This window comes from Leuresthes tenuis, unplaced genomic scaffold (genome assembly GCF_036924035.1).
Source record: "Leuresthes tenuis unplaced genomic scaffold, fLeuTen1.0.hap1 SCAF_23, whole genome shotgun sequence".
Lineage (NCBI taxonomy): Eukaryota > Metazoa > Chordata > Actinopteri > Atheriniformes > Atherinopsidae > Leuresthes > Leuresthes tenuis.
The window spans coordinates 5,922,347-5,941,780 of record NW_027325377.1 but is presented as its reverse complement, the minus strand read 5'-3'; the positions used below and the strand labels follow the sequence as shown (position 1 = coordinate 5,941,780).

The following is a 19,434-nucleotide window of genomic DNA, read 5'->3' as shown; positions in this document are numbered from 1 at the left end:
GAGAAAAACAATTGCCATGACTATATCTGCGGATTTTCACATTTAAATATCAAACATGCTTATTTAGTTTTGAAACCACAGACTAGAATCTATCATTTCAACAAGCAAATCTAAATGTTGTAATTAATTTGGAGTTGTGTGTCTTTCCTTTAGATTACTGTAGCCAGCAAGCATCAACAGATTTCTTTGGAATTTGTGGTAATATTCATTCTAAAGGTCTTAAACCTCTTTTAAACAAGCTTAAATGCACTTCTGACATAAACAAGTCAGAAAATACATTTCATCAAAGTAGATATTATCGTATAAGTTGAAAAAGTGACAATACTACTTTGTGTTAAGGTATTTCTCCAAAGTGGTAGTTTAAACATGGAACCACATGAGAACATCATTTGTTTTTTAAGTTTTCACTCTGCTTTTTCAACATTAGCAGTCGTGTGCTAAATTAGCATTTTAGCTAGTTAGTTTGTCAGGAATTGACACTGACTTCATATAGAAAGCGCTTGTATCCAGTCAACATCTTCAAATAGTCAATTAAAATGTAGTTTTATTCAATTTATTCAATAATGACTACTGTCATGTGAAGAAGAAGATACGTTCTTTAGCTCTGTGGCAGGAATATGACCAACTAGTTAACCAGGAAATTCCAAACTGTGTCTCTGTGCCACATAGTGTTACTAAGATGGTGTAAAGTCAGATTTTCTATTGCTAATTATACTATGAAAGCAGTGGAAGTGAACAACAGTAAAGGTGTGGGGTGAAAATCCAAAACCAAACCAAAACGGAAGTTTATTTTCTCTGTCAAAGGTTTTGTGAAAAGATCATTTCTATCTTGCTCTGCGAATAACTTCAGCTCTCAGATTCTGTGAGGTCACTAGGGCTGGGTATCGATCGAAATTTTTCCATACCAGTACCAATATCGATACCTTCACTTCGATACCGGTTCCTAAATTATACTTTTTTCTATACCTATTTTATAATATCAATTCTAACAAAAAGGAAATTGCATTACACATAACAGCACAAATCTTCAGTTTTATTTTTCAGCTCAGTATTTCAATTTCCCTCCCAAAGGGATTAATAAAGTTGTCGATCTATTTTTCCAAACCAAGCAGTTTTCTTACAGAAAAAATGAATAACAAATCATTTCCAGTGCAAAACAGTTGCAAACAGGTGACAGGTTGGTGTCTAACACTATGCTACATACTGAGGATACTTTTCACTGAGCAGTTTTTCTTCAGAAAGGTCAACATGTCTGCTTTCTGCACGTGTTAAATTGCAGTAACATTAAGATTACTAGTCGGATTTCGCTGAACGTTAATTTGCCTGTTAAAATGCCACACGCTGCACCGTCCTCGGTACTCGTATGAAGCAGAGTCCAGTGGTGGAGATTTTGAATGATGCCGCTCGGGCTCTGTGGCGTCCACAGGCTGACTTGAATGCTGAGAGGAGGGTGGTTGCGGTCCGACCTTCTTGCAGTAAAACACGAGCAACTTTCTGCTCCTAAGTTGATTTTGTGCACGGTCAATTAATGAATTAAATTAGTGGTGTTGCTGTCCTTAGCAGCGATGACTTTTTGGCATATATTGCATCGCGCACTATTGGCATAAATCTTGGTGAAATGGAGCCACGCTTTAGACCTCGGTGGCATTGTTTAACCGGTGCGACGACACACACACACACACACACACACACCTACAGTTCCCAACGCAGACACACGTGATCCCCGTCTGTGGGCGGAACCACACTTTCCTGCATGCAAAGTGTAACGTTAATACAGCCAATCGAGGGTAGCATGATCAATTCTTGATTACGTGATTAATCTCTGGGTACCGAAACTTGACACCGTTTTGATACTCGATATTACCGAAGCATTTCGGTCGGTGCCTTAAAAGAACCGCAGTTTGATACCCAGCCCTAGAGGTCACAAATCTAACAAGTATTAAGTTTTATAACATGCATATGCTTAAGGTGAACATCATCAAGGTATTTTCCACCACTGATCACTCCTTTGGAAAAATAGTCAGCTGGTAAAACACCAGAAGATGTTAGATTGAGCTACAGTTTAATGACGGATGTGTTTGAGCAACGGAATATTTGCAGTGTTTACAGTCAATAAGCCATTATGCATCAACACAAAACTTTCCGTTTAGCAACAGGGACACAATATGCAAACAATGCGTCAGGTGTTGAACCTCTCCCCCCTCCCAGACCCCACCACACCTGGCTAATGCAGGTTGACCCATAAGACAACACCGCCTTTCAAAGGGTTTTTTTCAGTACAGGCTGTCGTTCTTCCTGCGATTTTGCTCTTGTGACAAAAAAACCAGCCAACAGAGATTAAGTGTCTGTATTACAGGATAAAACCACATCACGCTCAAGGGTACAGCTAATCTCACTATGCCCATCTCCACTGTGAAACCGAGCTGGAAACGGGAGAAAGGTTTCTGCTTTACGCTGCCAAAAGGATTAACCTGTCTAACCGAGTTATTTATGTTGCCAAAACCATGACCATGTACAACAAAGTGTTGAGAAAGTTCACCTCAGAGCTCATCTAATATGTGCAAATTCATCTTTGCACACTTTTCTCTGCAACTTTGTCTGACAGGAACTGAAAACTCAAAACAGTACTTTGTCACAGAACTGTAGAAGACGACTGCTGATAAACGGTGGCAAATGACTGTCAAATGATTCTCACGGAAGAGCTAAAAGTAAGTGTAATGACTCACTGTGGCAATCCATAACAGATCTGGTTTGTTCAAGTTTCTTTTCTGAGGTTAAATGGTACTTTATCAGTCAGTCAAATGTGCACTCGCCAATTTCTCTGCAGAAACATGCATGGAAATGAGCTCATGACGTGTTATAAATGTTACAAAACAGGAAGAGCAATCAAACCTGTCGGTAATCAAACTTCCTGCAGTAACTTTCTTCAGCATTTGACAACAGCAGCCAACAATTACCAAGTGTTATCAGTCAACAGGTTTGGGTCGAAATGATCAAAAACTCTGTGGCATTGCAGTTATGTCTTTACTTCATTTGATTCAGAGAATGTCTGCTAAAATTTCTACTATATTCTGCATTTGTTAAGATTGAAGATTGAAATCTAAATTCAGTTGAATCTCTTTAACAGCAACTGCAGCCAACTCTTACATCAGCCATCTCTTAAACTCCTTACAGCAACGCAGGGCAGAAACCAGCCTATGTCATATGTGAAAAAAAGAAAGAAAAAACGCTCAAAAACTACGTCCTGAATCACCATATGCAATAAAACAAATTTTTTCTAGAAAAACAATCATCTTCACTTACTGAAAAAGTCCTTAATCAGGTTCCCAGATGGTTCCTTATTTGATTGTCCTTTTTGAGTGAATTAATGTCAAGAAGAAAGAAAAAGATGACTGAGTGGGGAGCTGTGGCTCTTTTGTAACACGGGTATGAAGGCAGGGTGAAGACGGAGTTTTAAAAGGGAGGAGGGAGGACCTGTGTCAGCCTATGAGGGCGACCACAATTTGTAAGGCTCCACCTTTTTTAGCACTCAAAAGCAGGGTCATAACCCTTGCACCCCCATCCCCAATATGCACAAGCACACACTTATGTCCACACGTCTGCCTCAAAAGAAATGAACAGGAAGGTCAAAATGGCAAACGTATAGATAGATGGACAGACAGATCTACACTGTATCAGTGCTATTCCATGGACTGGCACTGTCAAGTCTCTGACTTCAGTCCCTGCTAAGAGACTGAAGTCACCGGCGTGTGCCAACGTTAAATACCCACAGTCCCTTCAAGAAACGATCACATGATATGCCACATGGCCATTTTTATCAATTTTTTTCTGAGGTCAAATTATACGAGCCACACGTGGTGTAATCAGAGGCCAAAGGCACACAGCCACACACACACCACAGGCGGAGTTATTAACAAACACACACATCTCCCACACTGTTAACGACTTATTCCGTCATCACTGCTCTATCTACGCAGTACCTGCTGAGACCCACAGAGTTCCACAAAGATGCTATGATGCACTGTGGGAAGGCAGTGCCTCTGACCAATCAGAGGGCAGAGCTGATGGGATGTTGCTGTGCCCAGGGTTTTGTCCGTGTCAACATGGGTCTTTTATCTCTGTTAACTTTGTAATGCTGTCCAAATGCTGGAGCATACACAAACAAATGTTTTGTGTAAAGGGACAAACTGCTCGACCATTTTGTTGCTAAAATCAATGAAATGTTAAGGAATTATTAACTCTGTGTTCTTGATTTTGAAAGGCTTTCAAAACTTTTTTCAGCTCACACGTGAGCTGACAATGATAGCTAATGAAATTAAAAATAAACTGCATTGTTCGTTAATGTTGAGAGAATTTATTTGTGTGCTGATAGTTGAATTGCATTCCAGTTAGATGACGAGTGACATTATTTGCATAACAGCAAATGTTAGCCAAGTTTGCAAGCTTTAGTTGACAAGAAGCTACTAGACCAACTCTCTCAGTGCTTTACTAAAGGTAATTTCTTTCCCCAACTTAACTTTTTTTGGACATTTTGTCCAGTCTGCTTTGCTAGAAAGCATGCTAAGACAAGTGCCAATAAAACATTTATCAAAGTAAAGGTTTTCTAACTGAAGTTTTTATTTCAGTTTGCTTAACTTTTATCGAAGAAAGGAAAAAAAACTCTTATTTATATAGAACCATCCATCCATCCATTTTCTATACCGTCAATCCGTTAATCGGGTAGCGGGTGGGCTGGAGCCTATCCCAGCAGTCATCGGGCGAAAGGCGGGGCACACCCTGGACAGGTCGCCAGTTATATAGAATCAGTAATCATATATTATATTGTATCATTTATTAATTTTTTTTTTTAAAGAGTAAGCTAATGAAAGGTCATTCAGTTTTTACACGAAACAAATGACAAGACATATCCCCCTAAACAGGGAAGTCCTAACCATGACCCTCTGTGGTGCTGCAGGGGCATTCCTTAAATGGCATAGCTGTCCTTCAAGTGTGTGTCAGGTTCGTACACATACTTGGCCAATCACCTTTGAGTGGAAATCTGTGGATGAGCCAATCCGATGACACAGCCAAGAGGGATGGGTTTACCTTGGGGGTGGTGGTGGGGGGGGGTGTTTGAAGTGAAATATATATATATTGCAAATATAAAGCAAAGAGACTTATTATAGCTTTATGAGGCTGCTGATTTGCATCAATTTCAAGCTAAATGTACAGATAGAAAAACCTACAAGAAGAATTCACCTTGTGCACTTGCTATGAGAAACTGTTGAGGTCGCAGCAGGAAGTATGACTAAATAACTTCTGTTATGTCATAGTCTGACACAGTCTAAAGAAAGATGTAGACAAGTGAAATTTGAGGAAGTAAAAAAGGATATTTCAACCTCTTTAAATCTCCCAGTGTGTAAAACAGAATTGCTGAAGTTAAATTCAAGTAAAAAAAATAATTAAAATCACGAAAATCAATTATGTGATAAGGAGGAGTGGAATTCTTGAACACTGACTGGAAACTAAGTGCTGGGTCTGTCAGGAAGAGGGTGCATTCTTTCAGACTGCTCTGAGCCCAGCCCTCTTATTGAGAGCATTCTACCAGCAGAGCCCACCTACTGCTGTGGCTGGCCATTAGATATTTGTTTTCAGAAGTGTCTACTTGTTGGTTTCGTTTCCAGTGATCTGCACCTCATTACAATCGTTGGTGTGTTAAACGTCTCACTATATTTTTTTATTTTTGACACAGGGTTTGATAATCTCAAAAAGCGGTAACCGTATTGGATCATTTGACTATATTTTATTGTACAGCTGTTTGGTATTCTAACTGCCTCGACCTAACATGCACTTGGTAGAACTTGATAATATCTTGATGCTTGATCAACAATGAACTGGATCCCTTAATTGGTTGAGCAAATATGGTCATTTCTGTGGCTGCAGAATAGTGTGTTATCATCTTGTATATAGAGGGTTATGCAAAGTGATTGCTATGAGTTGGAATTTGAAGGCCTCTAAATTAGGCCTGTACTTTCCTACTCCATGTGACTTTGTGCCAACAGTGTGCTGGTGTAGCGTTGGCCAGGTAACATATCATGTTGTCAAATACAACGAGCACACATTGATTGAACTCTTAAAGAAAGCTGCCTCTAAGAATTTCACAGGTATAATCCAACAGATATATCTGCCCACTGGATGTCAAATCTATCAGCTTAGTGTGCTTATTTGTAAGTGGGGCACAATTATGATGTAACGTATATCATAAAAGAGTCATTATATGGATCCAAACAGGAAGGAAATAAATTAAAAGCAACTATTTTACAACATGTATCTGAAACGTTGGTTTGAAATTTTTGAAAAGTTATCTGGGGGTGCTTGCCTTGTGCTGACTTGGTGACTAAAATGAACTCACATTTTGGTAGCTTTGAACTACAATCCAAGTCCTCCGTGAGAAGCCCTTGACTAAGCCTGTTTGGATGCACTACTGAAGCTGTGAAACAGAAAAAAAAGTTTGTGTAGCAGGCTTAAACCGTATAGCCTGCGTATCTATAATGTGAACATGAAGCTGCTGCTTCCTAACCCAGATTTGACTTGGGGGATGGCATCTTTATCATCTATCCTACTCAAACAGAAATGTTTGAATAACAGAAGATATGTACCGACTCTGAGGGAACTCTTTTAGGGTCCTTTTTGATGGAGAAAAACGTATCAACTCAGTTCAGAACAACTATTTCTTTAAAAAAATAAAGAAGCAACAAGAGACCTGTTCCTGAATTTCACAGCAGAAAAGCCTGTTTCATTCCTTTAACTGTGTAAATCTGAGCCCAAACCAAGCAAAAGATTATGGTAAATCAATAGTGCAACACGCTCACTGATGACACTATGTGTAGCCAAAGTGCTGATTAGTTGAAAGTTAGCTTTAGCTGGACAGGAGGCGCCCACAATACAGTTCAGCACTGCACAGACAATCTTTATTATTTCTCCACATTCTCTCTCTACAAAGCATTTCTTTGTCCGCTGTAACTTGTCTTTTCTGCAACACTGAAAGCTACAAGTAGATAACATGTAAAACTTTGTGTGGCACTAAAACGCAGAGTATACCACAGTTTTGATTGCTGGCAAGGTATTAGCAGTTAACAGTTTATGTTGTAAAAAACATTGAGTACAAACTTTGCAATGCACAGAACAATACTGAGGATGTTGCTGGTACGTTCTGAAGGTTCTGTGAATTTTGGGAAGTTGCTTTCAATTATGAATGAGAATGGTAACAGAAACGTCATGTCAAAGACTTAAAGCCTCTGATCAGAACTGGTGTTATATCCACTTTTGTCCCTGTCAAGCAAACGATAAAATACAACCCCTTGAAGTAGAACTTTAGAATTTGGAGTGATGTATAGTTTTCCCGATGAACCGGTTTGCCTTAAGGTCCAGCTGGAGGGTAGTTATGACATACGACGTGTACAGACAACTCCCTTGAATACAGTTTGCTCCTCACACTGCAGTGATACATTTTACATGAAACTCTTACTGACATGTTTCAAGAAATCTGAAGGTCATTTGAATGCTTAACGCACAGCTGAAAAATATATACTGTGTTTCCATTTTAAATCACAATGCCTGCTATTTAAGATAAAATTGAAATTCAGACTTATTTAAAAGCCAGATTAAAGGGTAGGACCACTATGTTCTGACTTCAGTCTCTTACAGTATGGCAGTAGAAGACTTTTAATTGAATTCTTCAAGATGTGTTGGTTGGTTATTTTTTTCTTCAGCATAAAGACGTATTTTTCCAGCCAGGAACAAATAAAGTTTATCTTCTGTTAACACTTCAGCTAACTTTATAACCACTCAAGGTGCTTGTCAAATGGTCAGACAGCTGAAGAAAGTCCCTCTATGCTTCTCCAACATCAGCCACTTCTCAAACTACTTTTCTGTAACTTCCTGAAACTAACAATCTAAAACTCACACCCTCAACAAACAGTAAAACCTCGCCATACGGACGGCGGAAAAGAGCCATGTTTTCTGCCTTTCTCAGCTCCTGTCAAGGTCCAAGTGGCAGCTTGTCTTCACGCCTTCTAGCGTGACCATTCCTAACAACCATCAACACAGTCTGACGTAGCTGTGCAGCACATGTTTTCTTCTGTTACAGTATAAACCATTCCTTATTGCACATATTTGACTTGAGCTTAAGGTTAACAATATGAAGAACTCGTGCAGGTTGTTTCAGAAAACAACAATGTTTTATTCCTGATGGAACACATGACTAAAACTGTAACCAACAGCTTTGGTATGCTTGTGAGTCTAATTGCAAACATGAAACATTTGCACTGGCTATTTTCAGAAAATGTTTGAAACGCACATTTCTATGATGTTTGCATTTTGTCTGAAACAAACCACCGTCATGAATAAAAGAAAATTCATTTGACTTCGGTCTTGTCTTGACATTAAAGGCTAGTTGGCCCTGAGTAAACACCATTCTGGCCTTTTGTACATAACCCTAGTGTGCACTCACCTGCTGTGAACTTTACAAGCACTTCGTGTTATCAGTCGGTATTGATCTGCCCACTCGTGTTTGTCAGTGATGACGGCAGCATCATGTTTTGTAACAATATCTAATACAAGTTAGGGTCAATGTTTCAACCTTGACTCAAGAAGAGGGGTGCCAGGTTCAGACAAAAAGGCTCTAATGAGGCAAAGAGATTTCTTTTGTCCTTTTTTAAAAACGACTTTAGTTTCAGTTTGCCTAAAACGGTTATAAAGACCTTAAAAAGTTCAGTCAATGCTATTTTTCACCTTGTTTTTAGTGAAACAATATCGCCTATATGAGTCTATGCTTATTATTAATTCACCTATACAAAGATGTCACTGTGTACCAAACATTTGATACAGTCTGCAGGAGACCACCTTTATCAAATGATGTATTACTTCTCCTGTTGTTTCAATTTGAAGCAACCGAGGTTCAAATAGTGCAATTAACCAAAGCTGTATCAATACATTATGTCATTATTTCCAAACCTATATTAAGATTCCTATGAAATAAAATCATATCATCCAGTATTGAATTAGCAGAAGCTGAAAGATGCCTTTGACATTATGTAAGCATGATTCTATGATTTAATTATGCAAACGGGACACAGGAAGGCCCCTTTTGTAATTCATAGCAGAACCTTTAAACAATTTTCAACAATTTTAAATTCTTGATCTTTTAAGAGGGAGAACAAAATTTGGGAAAATATGTTTCTTTAAATACAGCTATTTATCTTAACTTGGTTCAAAGGCTTCCATCAAGGCCGTGTATCAGATATTTTCTGCTAAGCTAAGCTAACTGGCTGTACCCCTAAAAACACATTTTCCCAAGTGTTGTATCCTTCCTTAAAATAGGCATAATTCAAAATATCAACAGTAATTATAAATGCAATGTAAATGCTTTTTAAAGAAAGGTACAACTCCTGAGAAAATATACTTTCTCAAATGTTGAGAACGAGATACAGCCAGTTAGCTTAACTAAGCACAAATGTTCCGGTTTTATGGTTGAATGTGTTTATCTGTGCTTTAGAACAGCAAACTGTCAGAATCTGTTGCCATTAAACAAAGCTTGACTAGCTAATCCTTGTCATGTCTTGATGCTAAGCTCAGCTAAATAGCTGTTGGTGTGCAGCTTTGTTTCCACTGAACAGACACATCAGCTAAGCCCCTGCAAAAAAAAAACCTTAACACAGCAGAAAAAGTTTTTCTATGTGAATAAAACTTAAGACATTTCTCTTAAAGTCTTAGAGGATTTTTGCAGCAAAAATGCACAAATCTATCATAAACCCCAATTCAAGAGCTAGTTGTACATTTCAAAAGCTTTGTGGAGTGAGAAAAATACTGAAGCAGCTGTGTCTGCAAACATCTCACCATGTATTTAGGATGTTCAGCAAGACACTAAAACCCCAGTGGTGACCTATGCTCTCTGACCACCATGACTGCTGAGGAAAAGGTTCCCCTGCAGGGATCAATAAAGCTTATAAGAAAACCAAACTTAAAAGCAATCATACTGTATATTTCATCTTTAGTGCACAGTCATGAATTATGCAGTCCTGCAAGTAAATACAGGCAGCTTCTTACATTCATTAGAAAAAGGATTGCATTGTAAGATTTCAAATCAATGTGTTGACAGCGCTCTGGAAAACTGCCAAAAGCTTCTGCCCTTTGTGCCCCAGCATGCCTCACTGTGTCTTTATGCCGGTAACATTGACTCCTGAGAAACTGACTCGACATCTGTCGTGCAGCTCATTAGCTGGCACCAGCAGCGATTCCACCCCGTCTTTTTCAGGGTGTCTTTTTCCTGAACACTGCATCAATTTCACATGAGGTACACGGAACAAGGGGTTAAATCTGAATGCCGTGTTTGTGACAAACAGTAACTCCAAAAAAGTAGCTTATGGATGCACAGATATATTGGCCTAACATCGGTATCAGTTGACATTCCACTCCTTGACCTCTACTGATCAACTGGCTAGTAGGATGATGTCAACTGATGGCAGTGGGCAATATTTATTTGGTGTGTCGTGGTTGTTTTGCATTGACTTTGAATTTTTTTCCATTTAATTTTGCAGGGCACGAAAAAAGAAGTTTTGGTCAATGTTTCATGGTTTATCCCATCTACGGAGGCTGTAGTTCCTCGTTGCAACCAGCTCAGGTTTGAGTCTGGGGACCTTTGCTTCCCCCACTCCCTCTGCACCCTTTCCTGTCTTCCAACTGTTGAAAAAAGGCCAGTCGAGCCCAAATAAGTGCACTCATACTGATAACTACTGTTCAAAGCATCTTCTCTTATATCTGGGAACTCTGGAACTCCCCTTTTTTTGCTCATAAGTCAGAGTAAGTGCTATCCAAGCCTATGTGAGGACTGGATGTGACTGGCTGAACACATGACTGCAGCGCCAGTGTCATTATGAACAACTAAACATCAGCCTTTCAAGAAAATGAACTGATGCACAATGAAGAACAAGGTTTATAGAGTCCATATGCAACAAAGGAATTACTGTGCAGTGTGTGACTCTTGGCTGTCATGTTCCTATCTTTGGTGTGAATGCAACCACAAAAAACTATTTGAAGGTATGTGGTTGTTCAGGGGGGTCTCCGGTTCCCATTTCCCTCACTAACCCCCTAGAACAATTTGTTCCGAAAGCACTTTGAGACGGCCTTTGACAAACCGTTACAACATCCATAGATGGAGCACTCCACTGATTCTACACAAAGTGGTAAGTTAACCTGCTACCAGCCTTTAAAAACACATGTATAGGCTATTAGTCTATAGGACACAACAAAAACCCATAAAAAAGTGAAAATGCTTCACATAACAACTCAAGTAGGTCCTCCGCTGTTAACTTCTATGGAGCTGGAGCAAGCCTTTAAAAGTCTTAAAATGATGAAGGAATCTCTCTGACTGCTGTTTAAGCTTCATTCAACTCAGACATGCCTTATCCACACCATAATCCCTTTTAAAACAAAACAGGGTTTCTATAGTAACTTGAGACTATTCAGTTTGTACTCAGCAATTGTTCAGTTTCGAGAGTATGCATCTAAAACCTTCATCACCACCACATTCATCATAAAACGCACCAAACTGAGTATTATCATAACGCAAGACTGAAACGTGAAAGTTCATTTACAGACCGAGTGGACATAAAGTAAGAGGTGAAAATGTATAGTCACCCTTTGGCAACTGGGTATTTTTAGCATGCAGAATGACGCTGACAGTTCTACAAGTCACCACTGAAATATGCTCGAGTGCAGTCAGGCTTTGTTTCCAGTACTGTCATGTCACTTTAAATTGTGTTACAGGAGTATGGGAGTGCTGCTTCTAATAGCCAGGACACTTTTCTAAACCCTTTAACCTCAAAGATACTTCTCCTGGTTGAATTAGACTAAACTAAAACTGTCTCACAGATTAAAATGGGGTATTATAACAGAGAATGGAACAAACAAGCAAAAAAAAGGCATTCAAGTAGATCTGTCATATGTTCCTCCCCTGACTGACTGAAGTATGTGGAGAATCAAAGGGAGGACAGCCTAAATCCAATCAAATGCACAGAATTGGAGGAAGAAAAACCTTGTTTGTCTGGATTTTTTAGAGAAAAATCATTACAATCCAGAAACTTTAAATCAAAGGTGGACAAATAAGTTGGGTAACACTTTTCATCAAAGCACAACAACAGCTGGAAAGTGTGATTACAGTCATAACATATTCATTAGTCCTCTGTGAGCTCTGCAGGCCACGCTCAGCCTGTTACACTGACGTTACATAAACCAGGAAACCTGTTTTTCTCATTTACATCTAATCATGTTTTCCCGGCACTCATCCGTCCAAATTGATTCTTATGATGCATTCACACCAAGACAGCCACGTGGTGCACATTGGGAGCAACAACGAACGCCTTTGTGTTCATTTTTTTTGTTTGTTTTGCAGAAACAGACAGGCGGTCCTGCAAGTTTACAACGCCAAAAGGCGCCCTACAAGATGCACTTTATTTCCAAAAGATCAACTGGTGGCCCAACGAACTTGTTCTTCATTTGGAGACACCAAATGATGACCGCGGGGAGTGATAAAGCGGAATCCTTCCATATAAATAAAGACGCGTGTTATGGGCTACACCCAGCAGGAAGTGCTCACACAGCAAACAAAATGCAAATATAGCTTCTCACTAATTAAGAAACAGAAAATGGCTTTTGAAAAAACAAAGAAACCAAAGCTTTTAAAACCAATTAAAACTAAAATGCACGAGATCCCCTTTAATTCCCCTTCTGTTCTTATTTTGGGCTGCGATCTCAGAGGAGAAAACCCGAATTAAACCGCCCGCTTTCAGCCCATCAAACATGGTGGTCGGAATTAACCAGATAATTACACGCAGGATGGGGAAAAGGAAAAAAGTTCCGATTAAATGCAAACATAGGGTCTTACCTGATGTGACAGGGTGGTGGACAGCTGCTTCAGGCAGAGGAAGAGGAGGTCTTCTAAAATCTAGAGTTGGGGATCCTTCCCAGTTAACTGAGTGGAAATTTCCATCTGCCATGTGACGGTGGCAGCTTTAAGAAGCGTCGTGTTACAGCGGCGCGCGCTGCTGGGGGCATTCTCTCGATTACTTAAAGCGCTTTAAGTTGCCAAGCATCTTGTTGCTGGTGTCCGTGGGTGGGTTCGGTCATTGTAAACTTGAATAATTTGTTCATATCTAACTAATAATCCTCCCAAATTGACCAGCGTGCATATTTATGGTGGTTAAAGTAGGCTGGCCTAATGTTTAGATCAAAAACAGGCTGTGGTCGTTTACTGACGGAGACTCTTTGTCGGGTGGCTATATTCTATATCCAGACAGTTCACTCACTGCCTGTTTTTTAAAGGGAAAAGTTGACCCTAAGACGTAGGCCATTGAACACAATCATTACGTACTGGTGTCACACGCAACCTTGAGGAATTTGATTTACCTGTCATGCTACTTTATGTTCACACTTCAGAAGGATGCGTTGAGGTACCTCTTCAGCAAATCCTCTTCATGGGTTGATTCAGTGAAATCATGCGTATCTATGCTCATCATTAGCCCAGCAAACCATAAGATGACGTTACTAATTATGTTTATTTCATCTTTATATGATCAAGTGAATCCCATCGAGGTTCGAAACTTCTCTCTAAACGAAACTTGTCCATGAACGCAACATCATGAGTTTCGGACATGTGGGGAGTTATGAAATTACTATGAAAATGGTGGCTTAAAGACAACTGAATTAAATCCGCTATCACTGTTTCAAGCAATAGTAAAGCGATTTGTCTATTGATTTAAGGGTAAAACACATTTTTGATGTGAATGGGTGCTTCTTAAACAAAAAAAGATTGAATTGAACTTAATCGAAATGCAGACACTTTGACTAAATGTTAGTTTCCGAGGTTAAAATAATAGGACCTACCCCATGCAGACCAGGAATGGATATGTATATAACATATAACTATATTTAACATTAAAGCTATACCCACAGACGTGTGTATGTTCATGACAGCAGTTTATTCATTTCCGTGCACATGCATGGATGCATTGGATGCAGAGATTTTCCACTGGATAACACAGTTGCTACCTCTTTTGTAGTTGTGGACCTGGTTTCTTTTTGGCATGTTCACCCTCAGATGAATTTAACTAAGATTCTTTAGAATTTTGTGTGTATCCAGTTTTCCAGAATTGTAGTGAAGTTCAATATCTTGGAAATACTGAGGCAAAAGAAGAACTTGGCTTACGGCCATGTCACTTGTGGTGTCCTGTGGGGGGTTCTTCAGTTGTCAGGGGGTATCGGGCTCTTTGTTATAGGGCAGTCAGTCTCCGTACAACCAGAGTGAGAGCTTGGTTGGTATCGCTGTCAATAAGTCAGACTCATTCCCAGTATGTGTTAGACTTTGGCACAGACCCAAGATGATATCTCCTGGTTGTCTCTTTTATTGGCTCAGTCTCCCACAGAGGCGGAAAAACTGGAGTAGCTGGTGGTGGTGGGGGGGTTGTCTTAGGTTTCTAGTTAAACTGTTGCCCCAGTGACCCAGTTCCATGCAAGATGTTGCAACTACATAGATAGATGGATAAAACTGAAATTACAGATTCAGTAAAATACTCAAAGTACAGTAACAAGTGTTGATTCAGTACGTTACGTCCATCAACCAAAGCACCAATTATGGATATTTCTTATTGAAAAGTCAGAGTCCAACATAAACGAATATATTATAAATCTGTGGTTACAGTAACAGAGATGCAAAGATTATTGCTCTCGTCACTTGTTCTTAGTTTTTCTTGTTGAAATCATTTTGGGGGGAAAAACTCCCATCATTCTTTAGTTTTTTTTAGATACATAGTTCTGTCTGAAATCTTATTTTCTGACTAAACACTTACAAAGAAAGTCTACATCAGATTATTGGATAATAAAAACATTATCATTTATAGTGGCAAAATGTGGCTTATTAGGAACCACTGGTGCCTGATTTGATATTTTGTACATTTGGTTGCTTCTGTGCTTCACTGAAACTAATAATGTGCCAGGTTTCTACTTTCCTCCCTTTTCTGCACTTGTAAGAGCTCATCTGTCAGCTGAACAGCGTAGGTGGTTCTCTGATTCTCTCTTTGATTCTGCGGCACTCTTTTATCTACGTGTTTATCTGAACATTTCTCTTTAACAAACAACAGTGTTTCTTCTGTCTTCTTGGTTGAAACCTGCAAACATGAACAAAATTAAACCGTGTCACACAAGTAAATAATATATCAAACTTTTCCTATTTTGTCAATAAATTTTCATTTTGAAAACTAAGTTACTTAACTACACTGACTAAAGCTTTCAGATAAAAGCTGTGACATATAAAGGGTAATATTATTCTTGTATGCACTACAAAGTGGGAGATTCTCTTCTGGACATGTATTCTCAATGCTTGAAATACTGTGGAGTGGCACCTGCAGCAAAGAGGAAACAATGCAAAAATTAAGCTGTGCAAAACGCTTGGCTTTGCTTACAGCACATCAGCAAAGGCATGATGACTGTTTTTGTGTTGATATCAACACCGTATGTAATTGGATTTATCTCCAATGTCATAGAGTGAGTGGAAAGCAACCAATATTTCAGCAGATTAGGATATGATACAAATAGTTGCTGCTAAATTTACACATGGATGCACTTGCTGATTTTCTTACAAGCTAGCTGACTGGCTGAGGCTGATAATACAGCTGCTGTTGCACTTCGCGTTCACGTCAACAACCGTCTCCATTCTTAGTGTAACTGCTCACATATTTAACTGTGCAGTACGAATGTTACCGGAGGATTCCACAAGGGGGCAAACCTGATCATTCAGATAAGAAGCTGCTGCCGGATTTACAGGATGTATGTAACACTAAATAATGTAAGAAGAGGGGTCTGGATTTTGGATTTTGGATTTTACACTGTATCAAACAGAGACGAGGCAGTTTCTCAACTTTTTACAAAGCGGCTGTCTTACGCTACAACAAGAACGCAACCACAACTCATTTGCTAGCTCAGCACCCAACTGAGGCAGCTGAGGCACCACACACCTCGATCAGCCATCCTCATAACATTATGACCACCTATCTAATATAGAGTGTGCTCTCCTCATCCTGCCAAAAGAGCTCTGACCAGTCAAGGCGGGGTCAAAGAAGATCTAAAGTTGTCCTGGAGTGTCTTGTACCAGGACCTTGGCAAAGGATCCTTTAGGCCCGGTGGGTTGTGGGGAGGCTCTTCATGTATTGGGCTTGGTTCCCATGGATGTTATCAGATCCTTTCAGGTTTGGTATCTGAAGAGTTTACAGGTCAGGGGAACCCCTTCAACTCTTTGACATGCTTTTTAGCCCCTCCTAAGATTTTTTTTTAAAAGCTCAGTGCTGTCCAGCTGCTCGTTAGGGGAGTGATGTTGCCATACTGTACGGCTGTGGGGGATGATTGGTCTGCAGAAATGTTTAGGTAGGTGTCAAAGGGAAATCCATGTGAGTCCCAGGACGCAGGTTTTTCCAGTAGAACATTGTATAGGATCAAGATGAGAAGCGTTACTTTACCTGCCACACTGGTCATAATGTTATGGCTTATTAGTGTATAAGCGAGTGCTGTAGGGTACTCAGCATTGTATGGCATGCAAATACATTTAAAGAATTGTGTGCTTATTTCAAAATTGTTTGAACTGATTTTTGCAAAAAGTGAAAGGCCTAATGTGCGAGGTAACTACATTCAGGCCTAGAAATTCATTGTTTTAAAAGAAAAGATGGAAAGAAATTTGTGTTGATAAAAACCTTATTGAAAAAATAAGCTGGAACCTAATAAAGCACCCTCTGAGTACAGAAATAGCCTCGTCTGATGTTGCTGGGCCGTTCACTGCACAGCAGTTGAACTCTTTTCTTGTAGTTTGGGGGCAGCGTGACATTAGTTGTCTCATGTTCCGAATCACTGCATAAACTCAGTAAAACATCTCACATGAGAGTCGTCAGCTGACAATAATTATGAATACAATTTAACAGTGACAGTTATTAGGTTTACTCTCTGTCAACAGGTAAGTAGGTTTTGAGAGCATTCAAGGTTATTGCAAGGATCATAATGATACTGTTTGTGCAGGGACAGGATCTGTCCATGTGGCATCTGTTTTCTCTTTTACATAATTTGTAAAAGCTCTCACTTGTTACTTAACAGAAACTCCTCTCAGTTTCTGTTAAGTAACAAGTGAGTATGATTGACTGTCCTTATAGGAGAGCTGCCAGTATTTCTGCTACACCTGAGACCGGAGGCTGAGATACAGGCTGAGATTCTGAGCTGCATGTCCCAACTGAACAAAACTTGGCTCACAAAGCTCAGTGACCTAGTTATCTGAAATAGAAATGCCTTTCATTTGTGGAGTTGGTAAGAGTCTTTGAGCTCATAATGACATGGCGGTACCTCACATGAGAGGTGGCGCTCTTGTGAAAATCGGCACCCCTTTTTCTCCAAACTTAACTTTACTCCTTTTGGCCAAAATTGTACTTAAACTTAATCAGTCAACAGGAAAGGTTTCCAAAATGCATCTCGGTCATTTTTTAAGCTCCAGTGCAGGATTTCTTCAGATTTTTCTATGATGGTCACAGAATGGTATTACCACCACGCAAGAATCTACTAAATCTTTCTGAAGTTACTCTGCAATTATACAAGGATTATGATTTGTGAATTCACAGAAAACATATTCCTAAATGTTAGCTGAAAGCTTATGATTCCTCATTTACTGGTATTTATGTTTCTTATTTGTGTCAATTGTCCTTGCAAAGAAAAATGAGGTGATTATAACTTTTTAAATGAGCTTCTGTTGCAATCTCTTTTGCAATCACAAAGTAATGAATCTGCATGTAGACTTTGGCAAAACTTTTAGCACCAAGAAATGAGTTGAGAGGGTCAGACAGTTTTGGATATTCTCAAAAACTGTGGTGGACTGTATAAACTGTATTTAGTTATAAATTGCTGGTAACGTATCATTTGCCTGCTGTTTTGGCTGTTGTTTTATCAGACAGCGTTCTTGTGACATGACCACATTATGAAATAACCATTTAGATTTTTGTAACTGGCTAATCATGTATTTTGTGACACAGTCCCATTCACATTCACATCTAACTATAACTACAGACTTTTAGCACCTAACACTGATCATTTACATTTGGGAGTGCAGAAAAAGAGTAAGGAATAGAAAGTGTATGACATGTGTTGAGAGATGTCACAAAGGCCTATGATTTAAGCTGTGGTTCAGCTCCTCTCACCATCCCCTCCTTACAACCATTTGTGGCCAAGTGAACACTCATTAGCAAGTGAATGTCATCATGTTGGGACAGGTTTGGACGCAAAGGTTGCTGAAATGCTGACAAATCAAAAACTCTAGCTGTATGTATATGAAGACAAAGTAAAGAACACAGCTTCTGAACACTATTTGTGGACCAGAGCAGGTATTTCAGGTTCTGTCATGAGATTGAAAATGGAATAACACCATGTTTTTTATTAGCCTTTTCTGGGTCATCCCAACTTAGACAATGTTAATAATTTTAGCAGTAAAAAAAACCAACAACTGTAAAATATTCTGACTAACATTAAATCAGTGTGTTTTGCATTTAATATATTACGACCTGAGAGCAATAAAGTAAACCGAAAAGCCCTCACATAAGCTTTCCCAAAGATTAAGTTGAAACATTTGGCTCCTTAATGTAACACAATAAAGTTAACAGCAGAAGTGATTCATATTGACGCCTTACGAAAATTACATTTAACCTACATGATAGCCGAGGCAATGAAGTTATCTCTAGCGACAGGAACAGTGGATAATATTGCTTGTTTTTAAACTAATTTTAAAAATGTCAGTCTTGTTTGTTGGCATTCAGAACTTTGCATTCAGTTTAAATGTAACAGACATAGTATAATATATTTCCATTATACTGCAGTGCCAGAGACTTCAGGAGGAAATGTGAATACGTGATTTGAAACACGTGAAGTTCTTCTCATCTTGAATTAAATTTTATTCTAGTTTCAAAAATTGCATTAAATGCTTAAGAGCGAGCAATTCGCTTATTTACAAGATATTAGCATGTTAAGAATTGAGAACTATAAGCTAATATTCTGTAGCACTTCCACTGATTGGGAGAATACCAAAAGAAAAAAACTCAAGGTTCTTAAAAGATTGAGTTTTATGGCAAAAAATCATTAGCAGTTGTCCCCTACTCTCTCTGTTTAGACAACATTAAACTTGGATCATAGAATAAAGAAATAGAGCTTACATAAACCTTAGACTTGAACATACTTGTTGCAGTATGTAGCTCTATGGCACAACTCCCACTGAATAAACCAGTCGAACAAAAGCTCCTGTTATGCAACTGGCACAGCGATGACACAAATACACGCGGAAACTTTCCACTCACTGTGCTGGATTGATAACTGGAACAAGCCAGT

The 19,434-nt window shown here is 39.1% G+C and overlaps 1 protein-coding gene across 2 annotated transcripts in view; it reads right to left on the bottom strand.

Annotated features, from left to right (window-relative positions):
- The window catches only part of slc38a4 (solute carrier family 38 member 4), a 31,146-nt gene extending 18,126 nt beyond the window's left edge, over positions 1-13,020 (bottom strand). The window contains exon 1 of one of the 2 annotated variants that reach the window (XM_072377650.1): positions 12,923-13,020. The gene's annotated coding sequence lies outside the window, so the exon portion shown is untranslated. Of the gene's footprint in view, positions 1-3,303; positions 3,706-12,922 lie in introns of those variants that run through there. The other variant, XM_072377649.1, reaches the window with a different exon arrangement.
- Between the last annotated feature and the right edge of the window lie 6,414 nt (positions 13,021-19,434).